General features: G+C 36.6%; 1 protein-coding gene across 7 annotated transcripts in view; it reads left to right on the forward strand.

Annotated features, from left to right (window-relative positions):
• Nucleotides 1-14,575, forward strand: part of Nol4 (nucleolar protein 4) — a 331,009-nt gene that overhangs the window by 155,756 nt on the left and 160,678 nt on the right. The gene's annotated exons all lie outside the window — the stretch shown is intronic.

A 14,575-nucleotide genomic window follows, 5' to 3' on the forward strand; every position in this document is an offset into this window, starting at 1 on the left:
TGTCTCTGACTTTTACACTCTTCCTCCCTCTTCTATAGGGTTCCCTGAGGCCTGAGGGGAGGGTTTTGATGGAGACACCCCATTTAGGGCAGAGTGTTCCAAGGTCTCTCATTTCTGTGTAATGTCTGCCTCTGAGCCTCTGTAGTTGTGTCCACGTGCTTCAGGAAGAAGCTTCTCAGATGATGGTTGAGCAAGGCCTCATGACCTGTATGTGTATAGCAGAATGTCATTAGGAGTCACAGGTGATATATTATACCTGTAATTTCACAATGGTAACTCCGTGTTTAAAATGCCCATGGAACTAAGTTTATCCTGTGGAGTTTGATTCTATTTATAGAGGTCAACTCTGCTTAGATCAAACACTTCGATATTGCATTTTGAAAATATGCATGAATATTTAAAATTGTTTCAAGTTTAATAACTGTGTTACTTAATGCCAGAGATTTGACATTTCAACTTTCTTTGGGTAATATATTGACATTTCCTCTGATATTCAACCAATATACTCATCCTCAATTTAATCAAAAGAACAAATGTTCTGTTCTTGAAAATCCTGTAATTTGGTGATTCATCTATCTGATGTGATTATAAGACCTGGGGAATGGCTTAGTGGGTAAAGTGCTTACTGTGTTTGAAAACAAGTGACCCTAAGCTTGGTCATCAGCTCTCACATAAAAGCACAACTGACTCAGATCCACAATACCCACTTACAGGCTTAGTGTGTTAGCAACCTTCTGGAGCCCCAGGATTGATGAGGTGGAGGGCAGGGTCAGAGAGAGGTAGATCTTGAGAACATCACTGATTTGGCTGCCTAGTCAAAGGAGTCAGTTCTAGGTTCAGTGAGAGACTGTGTCTCATAGATAAAGTGATTATATATTACGGAAGAAAGACAATGTCTACTTCTTCCCTGTACACCTGCAAGCACCTATAGGCCAGTACTTCTGAACATTCATGTGTACACAATTTTTGTACCTGTTGTTAGACTTTATTTAGCTGATGTTTTTCAAATTTTGCAGAATTATTCTGCTGTACTGCAGTGAGCAGATGTGAGTATGTATTCTATTTTAAAAGGAAATGATTCATTATAGTTTCATTGCTCTTCACAGTATGAAGCAACCCATTGAGAATTTTTGCATGGAACTTATTTGCATGCTAAAATTCTTGTTAGCACAAATGATAAAAGCCCATGAATTTTAGCCTAAAAATCTCTCATTCCTTTTGATGAAGCTATATTAAGTATTCACTTTTAGAGTACCTAGTGTTTTATAGTTTTAATCTCAACTTTATAATGCATTATAACATCACTTGAACTTCAATGGGAAAGTAGACAAGGTGTCTTTAATTAAAGAACAATAGACACCAGTTTATTTACAAGCTCAAAAACTCATAGTTAGTTCTTAATTTAATATTTTAACCTCCAAATTTAATATGCTTATGGTTACATATTCAATTAAATTAGAGTAAGTGTATGCATTTTATTCTAGGCATGATATCTATTGTCATACTTCCTAAAATTGTATTTGTTCTAAGCTGTAGTACTGGTTTCTACTATAGGATTGCATTGTAATTTTTATAAAGAATATAATAGCATATTATTACTTGGATATCCTTTTGTGGATATTCTTTTCTAATTGATCACCTGACATTAACTGAGTAAATTTAATCAAATTCAGTGACTCTATAAATTGTATTTTTTTAAAGTAATTTTATTAAATTATAAAAGTTTCCATTTACGCCCCTCTTCCCAACACCCTCCCACTCCCCTCACTCCCTCTATTACTCAATAAATTGAGCATATTATGTTTTGAAAATGATCTATTACATATAAGTTAAAATACCATGAAGGAATAAATCTCATGTTTTTTTTTTTTTTGCAAAGTTTTATGTTTTAGTAAGCACTCTGGTAGAAAGAATAGATTATATTTCAATGAGAGTTGAATCAAGTTCTCCAATTCTGGAGAAAATGATGAGGCTTAAAGACAAACCATGGGAACATATACTGATTGACTTATATCGTTACTATTTATTTTGTTGAACATTTTACAGGTCACAAGTAAAGTGTGTGCTGTATGCCCACTATTATCCATATTGCTGTGAAATTGCTTAGACTTTTAGAGTTTCAAAGGGTATTTTTCTTAACAAGGTGGTCCAAGAACGTGAAACAGATATTTTGTAACTTGAACTGCTTGCTAATCTACTAGGATTAATTGCATTCTAGCATGTTATCCTTATAGGTAAAATTTCAATTGTGAAGAGTCTTATGCCATATTCTGTCACTATTACTGACACTTCAGAAGAAGTTCTGAAATAAAAAGTTTAGAGTCAAAATATTTATTATGTTTTACTATATGTAGAGTGCTGTAAAGGGCATACCCCTGGGCTGTATTCAGTTCCACAGAAGCAGCAAATAATTAGAAAAGCTATTTGTACATGGTATTAGTGCAAACCCTTTATGTAGACATCACTTCCCTGTGCCCCTGACTTGCTCCATTCGAATTAAACAAATCAGATCCCAAAGTCACTTTCCTTGGGCTTATCTGGTCCTTCGACAATGCTTCACTTGTATCGTGGAAAGTAGAGAAAGCATGTCATGCTTCCTAAGTGACAGTGTTCTGATTTTGTCATTTCAGATAATTTGGTCTTCTGTGATTTTTATTATTCATAAGTATTTATTCTTTAAAAACTCAATTAATAAAAACTCAGAGACAGAAGTTGGGGTTCAACCTGAAGACCAGAAAAGCAAAACAGCCAGTCACTGTCTCTATGTCTACCTCAGTCTGAAATGGCGATCCTGCCTCCAGGAACCTCAGAATGAGACTGAGATTGAGAGATGTCTCCTCTCATTTTATAATTCTTTCTAGTTCTGGGATTAAGGGTGTGCACCACCACTGCCTGGTTTCTATGGCAAACTAGTGTGGCTACTAGGATTAAAGGTGTGTGTCATTGCTGCCTGGTCTATAAGGCTGGTCATTGTGACTGTTTTACTTTTTCAGACAAGTTTTATTTATTAAAATATAAATAAAGTGCCACTACAGTGTATTTCAAGGAAAAAGATATGCCAGCCACTACTGCAGAAATGGAACTGTTCCTTATACATCAGTGTTGATGTTGTGTAGTCTCTATAGAAATGCTAAAATGATTTTTTGAAAGAAAGACACCTCTCCATGAAGGATAAGAACTAATCTATAATATTCAGTGATGAACTACTACTAATTTGTTCATCACCACAGTACAATAACAGTTTTTACAAGTTTTCATGATATTGTGGATTACACAAAATAGAGGCATTTTGTTGGGGCATGTCATAAACTCTTGCAGGATGAGAGAGGAGGATTACATATGCCCAGTTAATAAATATGAAGACATCTATCAAATGCTTCCAGTAGCAGTTGATTTATAGATGAAAGGAAAACCCACAGGTTGCTCTCTTTTAACACCAATATCTTCTTTGATAACACAGTTTTTATTGTTAATAAAAGAATGTAAATTTTACCTAGATACTTTGGGTATATACCTTAGACATACATTCTGGGGATAAAAGTAAAATGCAAATGCGGGAAATAGTTACCCATCATGTGTGTACAGGGATAGTGATTGATAAAGTGCTCTACAGATTAGAAGTGACCGTGTATAAATTTAGGAAAGCAAAATATTTGCTTATTAGTTTACTAACGTGAGTTAGTCTGTTAGTCATCTTTCTGTCACTACATTGGAATAACTGAGATAATTAATTTATAAGAGAAAGGCTGTCTTAGGGTCACTCCTTCTGGGATAATAAACCGTACTAAAATTTATGCTTCAACCTAAGGCTCATCATTGTACGAAGTCAGGACAGGAACTCACGCATGGCAGGACCTTGGAGGCAGGAGCTGATGAGAGTCCACATCATAAGAGGGATGATGCTCAATGCTCATGATGGTTTGCTCAGCCTGCTTTGTTATAGAACCAGAGTCACCATTCCAGAGGAAGCCCTGACAACTGTGGATTGGGACTTTCCACACCAATCACTAATTCAGAAAATTCCCTACAGCCTGATTTTATAGAAGAATTTTCTCATTCGGGGTTCCCTCCTCTCAGATGACTCTACCTTGTGTTAAGTGGACATAAAATTAGCTAACACAAAGTGTTTCTCTGACTTAGCCCATAATCAGGCAGGGCAATTATTTTCTTTACCCTTTATTTAATTCAGATGAGGGTTTAGTCTGTGTCCATTTACTAGTTTTTGTTGCTGTTGCTGTTTATATTTTTTTTAAACTGTGACCAAAATATATTTGAGAAAAACCTGCAGCCAGTGAACATCTTGCTCCAGCTAGAACCTCTCTACTTCTGGAAACTTCCAGAGCTTCCCAAAGCAGTACTACCATATACAGCACAGCCATTCCACACATGGGCCTTTTAAGGAGACATTGCAATAGCAAACAAGTACACTCATGCAGGATTGTGAGTGGTGAGTGGCTAAGGAAGAAACTTATTCTTTTGAGAGAGAATCGTTATCAGTACAAAAGGCAGTGATGTCACTGTGCTTCTCTGCCATAAAATTGATTGAATGATGAACAGCAGCCTATGTGGCACACTATATTGTGTATACTATTAAATTTTAGTATTATACTGACCTTTTCTTCAAATATTTAAAACATTTATCTCTGAATACTGATAATATTTTTGTGAATATATACTCTCAAAATCCAAGTGAATTTCTTCACAGCATAATAATGACATATTTTCCTCTCTGCCTATTTGAATTTTAATATATAAAAGTGTGCAGAATACTTGAGTGAAACATAACCTGTTTTAATCTTTTTAGAAAATCAGACCTCTTTTTTGATACTTGGCATACTAATCAGATTAAATATGTCTGTTGGAAATTTCACAAATTTCAAAGAGGCGATAATTTAGAAATAGCAGTTGCTTCCTCGGTCATTTTTTTATAAATATATTGGGAAATATTCAAGCATTTTTAACTCACTTATAATATTGTAGTAGAGATATCATGTTAAAATTCATAAGGAAGGGCCCATTTGTTGAGAACCACCACTCTCTTCCTCGACCCTCAGATGATTGACAGTTGAGATCTGAGGTTCAGCATCTAGGGATCAGTTTCTACAGTTCTTAAAAGTGTTTCATCTCTTTCATTGTTTCTCTTCAATCAGACTTCTGTAGTCTTCTCTTCCATCTGAACCATCTCGTTAATTGTTAATTTCCCAGGCTTTGATGCTTACAACATCCAGTTGCAGTTCTTCACCCCCTCCTTTTTGTCATTTCCCTTTTCTCTTTTATCCTTATTGCGTGTTTCCCTGTTGCTTCTTTATCTTTCTATTTTCTGTCTTGGTAGAACTGATGCATCTTTGAAAATACACAATTCCACAGATTTAATAATTATTTCCCTTGGTAATCAAAGTATTTTCCAACATAACATAACTAGAGAAGTTACAGCAATTATTTTTAGTTTTCGCTTAGTTTATTTCTGAGACATTAGCCTAATTACAGTGCTGCTCCCTTTCCTTTCCTCTCTCTGACCCCTCCCCCATTCCTCTCCCAGCATTCCTTGCTCTCCCTGAAACTTGTGGCCTTTTCTTTAATTCTTTATAATTGCAGGCATGCATGCATCTGTCTATATTCATATATTCTAAGAATACCCTGCTCAGTCTATATAATGTCACTTGTGTATATGTTTTCAGGGCTGACCATTTGACAGTGGACAGTCAACTGATGTGCTCTTCCCTGGGAAAGACCACTTTTCCCACTCCAGCTTTCCTCAGTTGCTTGTATTCGTTTGTATAAGTCCGAGGCCTCACCAACTTTTCCCTGAGAAGTCTGGCATGTCGATAGGTATAATTCTTGAATAGCTCATAATCCCTGTTAATGATCTATAACTGTTTGTCCTTATACCTACAGGTAAGTGCAGTAAACGTCTTATTCCTGACTTTGTAATGGCTTTTCAGTTTCTCTTACATGCAACAGTACTTAGAATATGATCTCTAGATAAATAAATTTATAATATTACTAGTAGAATATTATTCTAACCATAAACACAATAAACATTTGCTATTATAAAAAAGCAGTTAATTTTCATATGCTCATGACTTTTATGAATTATGACTCCATGAATGTGGAATGAATAAGAACGATCTTGTTATCTTTAGTCAGTATGCAGTAAACCCAGTTTGACTCCAGCAATGCTGAGCATGTGACTTGAAAGAGTGATCTTTTGGAAGCATAGTGCAGCAGCCACAATTCCTGAAGGAATCTCATGCAAAATTTTCCAAGGAGCTCAGAAGTTTGTTTCACTTACAGATGCATCAGTGAACACTATACAGACTCATAATGCTCGTCTTTCTCTATACAAGTGGATTTTCAGGATTTGGATCCCAAAATAGTTTTTCACCCACCATGTGTCAAGAGCACCATTAAGATAAACACATTCATTCTAATTCAGCAAATATTTCAAATTTCTCATATAAACAATGAGTAAACTAAATACTTAAAATTCTTTTTCATGTCCTCTGTGGTATTTTTTTTAACAATTCTTTAACATTTAAATGAAAACTTCAAAATATTATAAAAGCCTTGGTTTTTGTTTGTTTGTTTGTTTGTTTTTGCCCCTTCAGATTTCCTTCTCTGAGGCACTCAGCTTAGTTAGGGTACACCATCTTTATTAACTCCTTCACATTTATTTGAAGTTACATATTCTGGAGGTAACAGAGGAAGACTGAATATCTGAAAAATATTTTTGTGACTAAGGTTGTAATGTAGCAGGTAAAAAATGGATTTCTGCATAGATAACATCTTTATTCTGAGGAGGTAAGAGTTTTTTCAAATTCTTCATCTCATTTTTACAGATTCCTTCTGTAGAGTTTGGCCCAACTAGGAAGAGTGACTATTTTTGCCTGGGGTTATGTAGTCACCAGCCATGCCCTCTCCAAACAGTCATCAATTTCTCCACAGGGTGCTTTTGGCCACTTTCCTATTGTGACAAAACACCATGACCAAGGCAACCTATAAAAGAATTTGAGGCTCACAGTTGTGGAGAGTAAAGAGTCCGTGGCTATCATGGCGGGGAGTATGGCAACAGGCTGGAAGACATGGTGCTGGAGTAATATTTAGGACCTCACATTTTGGTCCAAAACTGCATAACACAGAGTCCCCTTCTCCATCACGTCTTCAGGACACATGTTTCTTAGCCTTGGATCCACCAAGGGAAAAGGAGGAAACTAAGAAAAATGATGACTTTTCTTCAAAGTTCAGCTCTGAGCTTACAAGGGGTTCATCCTTCTACATGCCACTAATTAGAGAAGACCCAGAAAAACCCAATCCCGGAAAGATATTTCAGGAAGAGGAGACTATGGGATACAGAGTTAACTCACTGATGTTTGTTTGTCTGTTTTTAAAGAGGAATCCCAGGAAGCGATGTCAAATTGCACAAAAGTACTGTGTAAACACTGAATAAGAGTGCCTTCAGGACTGACTGCTAAAAACAAGAGGCCACCGAACTAGACCCTAAAGCAGTGGTTTTCAACCTTCCTAATGCTGTGACCCTTTAATACAGTTCCTGATGTTGTGGTGACTCCAGCATAAAATTATTTTGTTGCTACCTCGTAATTAATTGTTTTACTGTTATAAGTCATGATGTAAATATTTAATACATAGGGCATCTGATATGTGCTCCCTATAAAAGGGTTGTTCGAGCTCAAAGAGGTCGAAAACACACATGTTGAGAACCTCTTCCTTGAAAGAATAATCAGGAATAGCCAGAAAAAGAAGGAGAGAATCAGGACAAGAGAGGGAGACAGGGTGGGGAGGAGGGAGGGAAGAAGAGAAAGTGCATGCATAAGAACACAAAACACATAGACCGTGAAACCGAAAGAACATAAATTATGTACAGAAATAGTCTAGTGACTTTAATAAGAATGTTAATGGTTCTTTGGCACATACTAAACAAAAGAGCCATGGCAGAATGAAAGCAGGGCTTTGAACAAGGCATGTGACACAGATTAGGACAGTATTTCAGAGTGGCCATGAGGCTTAAGCTATACTGAGTGTCCAGCATGTGCACCTGCCAGAGTTACATGCAAATGACATCTCTGTGTGCACAAGTGCACATCAGTGTGTCTCACTAACATCTCTAGTGATTCCCAACACTAATTCTTGCCATGATAAAGGGTTTATATTCAACCTAAAATGGATGAGAATTTGATGAGGGAAAGAATTGGAATCTGATAAAGTCTCTTTCAAGCAGAGTCCAGAGAATTGATTAGGAGGGTAGAGGTGAGAAGAACAGAATCTATTCCTGCATTTTCTAGGTCAGAAAAAAATGATGTCAGAAGGCAGAGGCTGTGGGGATAAAAAATGCAGGAATTATTATCCGAGCAGACATTGCTTAATTTTATTCTTTATAACACTAGTTATCCATTCATTTAACGATTTACTCATTATCACAGTGTTTGTAATTTAAGGATTTCTGATTGGAAGCACTATAATAAACTGTGATTCTGAGTAGTGCAATGCATTTTTTTTACACTCAGGGTGTTCAGTTTAGTTATGATGGTTTCAATACCAAAGACAATTAACAACATGACAAATAAAAAAATATAAAAGTGTCATTTTACCCAACCAGAAACATACTGGGGGGTTCCAGTGAAGGTCGCTTTATGCAGGAGAGTGTCAGACAATCCTAAAGAGATGAAGGCCTATTAGGTAGGACAAAGCAGGACGAACAATGGAGAAATGAGACACAGGTCACTGGATTAAGGTGATTATGAATATGGATGCGAATGTGAAGCCTCCGAGGAAGAAGTAGAGCCTGGTAAAACAGTCTCAATGTGGCCAGAGCACAGTATAAATAACATGGTGCTGGCGTTGATCATACTGAAAATTTTGTTTTTCAGAAGCCAAAGTCAATAGCACATCAGCCACTCACAACTCCTGAATTTGTGCTCTGCCTTTTTAAAAGTATGCATGGAATTTCAGATAAAGAAAAGTACGGAAAGCTATTAATAACTCACACTATTGTAATTAATACTGATTTTTATGAGTGGTATTTTATATCCACTTGCTATCTCCATGGCAATGTGCAATTAGAACTGAGATGTAGAAGGCATAATTGTTACACTGAAGAAACACTCAAGTACAATTTCCTCCATGGTATGTTCAATGGACACCCAATCATATAATCATTTCGATTTTAAAATTATTTGAAATATAGTAGAGTTAATATTACTACTGTTGCTTAGTACTATTATTATTAATAAATATAGCTTAAAAATATCTTAGGGTGTGACAGGTGCCATCCATGGGCCGTTTATCCACAGGTCTAGTTTTATTTTGAGTAGCAGATCTAATTGAAGGCTGAACCAGTTCAAAAACTTGATAGATTCAGAAGGGGCAGGAATTTTGGCTTCATCTATAATTGACTTTAGAATCCCCAAAGAGATGTAGTTTTGTTTGTTTGTTTGGTTTATTTATTTATGTATTTTGCAGACACAGGTTTCATTATTTTTTTTCTTAAAACCTGAGCATAATTTAATAAAATAACATTCCATTTTTTAATTTTGTGACTATATATCTGTATAAATGTTTGAAATCTCCAAATGTTTGAAATTTGGAGCAAGAGGGAATGTATATATGGGCATTCACAGGAGTTGTTAGAACTCCCAAAAATACCAATCCTTTGTATTGGGGAACAACCAGACCCAAGATTGCGTTTATAACTGCCTGTTTCTAAACTTTTGAGCAGTATATGTCAGTGTTAATCAGGATCTAGAAACCACCTCAATGCCTTGAGATGAATGACACCAAATAGAACTGACAAAAAGGAATATTGCATTGTGCCCAAACCTTTTCAATGTCTATTCCCAAGTTATGAGTTTGCAACACTATAGACATTACAGACATTTCAGTAAAAATTAAACATGCAGAGTGATGTTGGAAAAACCAACAATAATTTTTAAATTTTCCAAACAAGGATGACAATTATAACAACAGCAAAACAGAAAGGCATACAATGAGAGGAGAAAGTGTGGTTTGATCAAATGAAGAAAATCGTATCAGTGAAGTTTCTGAAAGGAGGCTTGGAACAATGATATAAAAGATGAATTTTGAGCTCAAAGAGAATACAGATAGACAACTGTATGAACATCCTGAAATCAGTGTATCACAAAAATGGGAATCTTTGTGAAACATACAGGTGGCAAGAATGGCCAAAAGGAATGCAGGACTCCAAAAATACAGTGATTAAATTGAAATTTTTCTCTTGAAATGTTTAGTATCAGATTCAACCAGAAAGAAGGAACAATGAACTTAGAGACAGGTCATATAGCTGTCATTGAATAAAATGACCTGTCATGAATGAAAACTAGAACAAAGAGTGTAAGGAACATAAGAGGCATTGTTAAGCAGACCAATGTGCAAAAGATTGAAATTTACGAACAATAAGAGAAGACAAGTGGACAGGAAATTCACTTAAAAAAATAAACAAATGTCCAGATCTGGTCAACTATAACTAGGATAACTTCAGAGACCATTAGTGAGACAGTACAGTCAAACCTCTGACAGTAAGAGTAGTGAAAATAGAGGAGAAAAGAGACTCGTCCCGTCTGTTGGAGCTACCGGAAGGTCACCAGTGGACTTCAGCAGACCCCGAAGGTCACCAGTGGACTTCAGCAGACCCCGAAGGTCACCAGTGGACTTCAGCAGACCCCTGGCAGATCAATGGCAGCTGAATGATATCTTCAAAGTTCTCAGAAGAAAAACGCTGACCAAGATACCAAGTTCAGTAAAACAAGGGGAGGGCAAATTAAGAATTGTGTCACACAATGAAATCTGAGTGAATTTGTTTGCCTCAGTCTGCCTTAAAAAATGTGAAAAGTTCTTCAGATTTACATGAAAAAAAAAAGTGTGGCTAATCCCAAAGATGGGAGGAAAAAAACCACCAGCCCAAATAATCGTGGCCAAATTAATTTTAGGATGTTTTTACTCATATACATGGGCTGCATCCCCTTAAGGCAGGTTCAAGAGATCAGCATTAGATACGAGGAAGCTAAGGGGTGTTATATAGCTCAGAGGTAGGTAGCAGGTTTCTAAATATGGGATTTAGAGGGGCAAAAAGGCAGGGTTACAGTAACAGAACATAAGCATGGCAGGTTAGTCCTAAGGACCTCCTGAAACAGAGACATGATTGATGAAACAGATAACATGGTAGTCCTAACAACCCTTTTGAAACATAGACAGGGTTCCAAGATGGTTATTAAGTTTTTGAAACAAAAGCATGTTGCCATTCCTGGCAGTACAGAAGCAATTGTAGCTAAGGTTACAGGTGGGTCACAGTCTGGTCCTTGAAAAACAGAAATTTAATTATAAACAGGAATGAGCTTAGTTTGTCTTGACTACAAAGTGACTTCTTTCTTTTTCTCCTTTTTTTTTAAAAAAAAGAAAACAGTCTCCTTTTTCATTATACATACCAATCCCAGTTTCCACTCCCTCCTCTCCTCCCCGTCCATCCATATACACTCTCACCCCACCCTCACCCACTTCTCAGAGAGGGTAAGGCACATTGTTTGGGGAAGGTTCAAGGTCCTCCCTACTATATCCATCCAAAGAGAATAGAGTTCCAAAAAGCCAGTACGTGCAGTAAGGATAAATCCTGGTACCACTACCAGTGGCCCCTCAGTCTGCCCCAACCATGCAACTGTCAACCACATTCAGAGGGACTAGTTTGGACCTAAGTTTGTTCCTTTCCAGTCTGGCTGGTGTTGGTGAGCTCTCATTAGTTCAAGTAAACTGTTTCAGTGGGTAAGCCAATCATGGCCTTGACTTCTTTGCTCATATTCTCATTCCTTCCACTCTTCAACTGAATTTTGGGAGCTCAGTCCAGTGTTCTGATGCAGGTCTCTGCTTCTGTTTCCACCAGTTTATGGATGAAGGTTCTATGGTAATATTTAAAATATCCATCAGTCTGACTACAGGGCAAAGCAAGTTAGGGCTCCCTCTCCTCTATTGCCTAGGGTCTTAGCTGGGTCATCCTTGTGGATTCCTGGGAATTTCTCTAGAGCCAGATGAGAACAAGGAAAGAGATATCTTGGTTGAGTGAGTCATTATTGGGTTAGCAAGAAACCTACCTCTATAAAGTGACTTTTAAGCCTAAAATGGAGGTGGACTGGTTTTTCGATATTATATTGCATCACAGAAATATACAAACGGTACAAGAAAATTAGGTAGGTGCAAAATATAGTAAGCTGTACTGTTTTAGTTTTGGCCACTTTTACTGAATATGAAATTGAAATGACAAAACACAAAAATCTAAAAACCAGTAACAATGTCTATGCAGCATATAAAATATGTGCCATGGTACACTAAACACTATAAAGAAAAGAGGTTTTATGTGTTCTTAAAGCTAAGAAGTTGTTAGACAGAAATGTTCTAACTTTAAGATGCTCCACGAAATGAGGTAGTAACTGCAAAACATATGTCAGGATGACAAATGGAAGGACAAGAGGAGGAAGTCTAAGCCACTGTAACAGAAGTGAGGGAGCACAAAGAGGAAAGAGAATGGTAGAAGGGTGAAGAGTTAAGCAACACACAGAAGCAAGTTCAACCTGGCAAGAGTGTGTTCTCCCCTATGCAGGTAATTGCTTGAAAAGTGACTAACAAGATGTTTTAGTGGTTAAGAGCCTATACTGCTTCAGCATAGGGTCCAGGTCACTTTTCAGCACCTTAGCCAGCCAATTTGCAAATGTTGCTAACTCAAGGTCCAGAGGCTTCAAGGCCTTTCTTTGGCCTCCATGGGAACAGTACATGCATGCTCATAATTCAAACTTTTTTAAACGTTACAAATAATTTCTGAAGTCTTCAGTAAAGGAACACCAACAAAATGAATTAAAAAACTAAAAAACAGATTCAAAGTACATTTTCTGGAGAATTGCATATAAAACATATTTAAAGATTTTTTTTAAAAAAATCTTTGTTTACTAAAACGTTATACAAGTTTTCAGTGTAATCCTGATTCTTCTGAATATTATGAAGATCAACATGTCCTCAAACTATGACATTTCCCATTCCCAGCCCATAAGTGCTGAGATTTAAACGTGCACCATCATGCCAGTCCCTTCTTTCTTTTTTTTCTTTTTTTGCCAGTTGCATCTTGACTAAATGAGGGATGCAGATGTTCCCTGCTGGGCTCAAACCAGGCAAAACAGACACTAACACAGACATCTGCAAATGCAGAGATGGGCGTTATGTAACAATAAAGCAGCAGTGGCTGGATTTGTATCAGACAGAACACACACTGAAACAAATATCTGCAAATGCAGAAGTGGACATTATATACAACCATGAAGGTTCAATTCATCTAGAAAATATGACACTTATATGTAAATCACAATTGTACCTGGACTTGGAAAGGTACTGGACTCCATAAATAATTCATTTACATTACAAGTTTCCAACATTCATTTTCAACGTTATATTCTTGCAGTATTCAACAGTTTAAACCCGAAACCAGCATCCATTCAGAAGCAAGTTTGATTGACAGTTACAGCCATATGTTGCCAAAAAAATATGACAGTTCTGCTAAAATCAACAGTTATACTTTGAATCAATGGGCTCCATGGAATTTATAATAAACCATTATATGTTTTATTGTTTGTAAAGGTCAAATTTATCAAGTTTTATCATTGAAATGTATGGTGTATAGTCCAATTTTGAGATCTACATTTTAAAGCACACTGGTATTATCAGTGTGTTGTCTCTTGAAGGTGCCTATTAATCTCTCCAGCCATTTGAGTCAGTGAGTCATGCTCCAATCCTCTACTTATGCCCACCTTTCTGTCTGCTACCACCCATACAGTTGACCTAGCAGATGCCTAATTTTAATTATCTTACATTTTAAGTTTGGGGAACTGCATTTAATTCTCATTTACATTCTCCAGTTTGGGTAAATGGCCCCTGTTGCCATCTTTCCCTTTAAATATCATGATCACCATTGTTTCACCGCAGCTTCAGATGCTCTACCGTCTGGGTATCTCTTTCCATTAGCTATTATAAAAATTAGCTTTTATCTTCTTAGCCCTAGTTTCAAATATTTTAAATTTTAAACTCAGAAGACTATATGTAAAAAAGCAGTTGGAAATCTTGGGGGAAGTTACCTATTTCAGAGATTTTTTTTCCAGGTGGGCAAGAACCATTTGAGTCATAACAAATGATAAACTTATTTGATATCGGGTTTCTATTGTCACAGTGAGCTCCTGTCTCTGGCAGTACTAGGTACTTTTTAAATACAATCTGGTCATTTTCTGCTCTTCTTTGCCTTTTTTTCTGTGAAATAGAAGAATACTTGGTATAAAACAGGAGGCTACTTCTCTGCACTCTTGACTACTTAACATTCTGTCTGCCATTTTTAATAGGCTACCTGTATTTACCTACTATTATGGGTTTTCCAGAAGGTGGTCTTCTTCTTCTTCTTCTTCTTCTTCTTCTTCTTCTTCTTCTTCTTCTTCTTCTTCTTCTTCTTCTTCTTCTTCTTCCTTTCTTTCTTTTTAAAGTTTATTAAATTATAAAAGTTTCCATTTCCGCCCCTCCTCCC

Source organism: Myodes glareolus, chromosome 13 (assembly GCF_982192425.1).
Source record: "Myodes glareolus chromosome 13, mMyoGla1.1, whole genome shotgun sequence".
Classification (NCBI taxonomy): Eukaryota; Metazoa; Chordata; class Mammalia; order Rodentia; family Cricetidae; genus Myodes; species Myodes glareolus.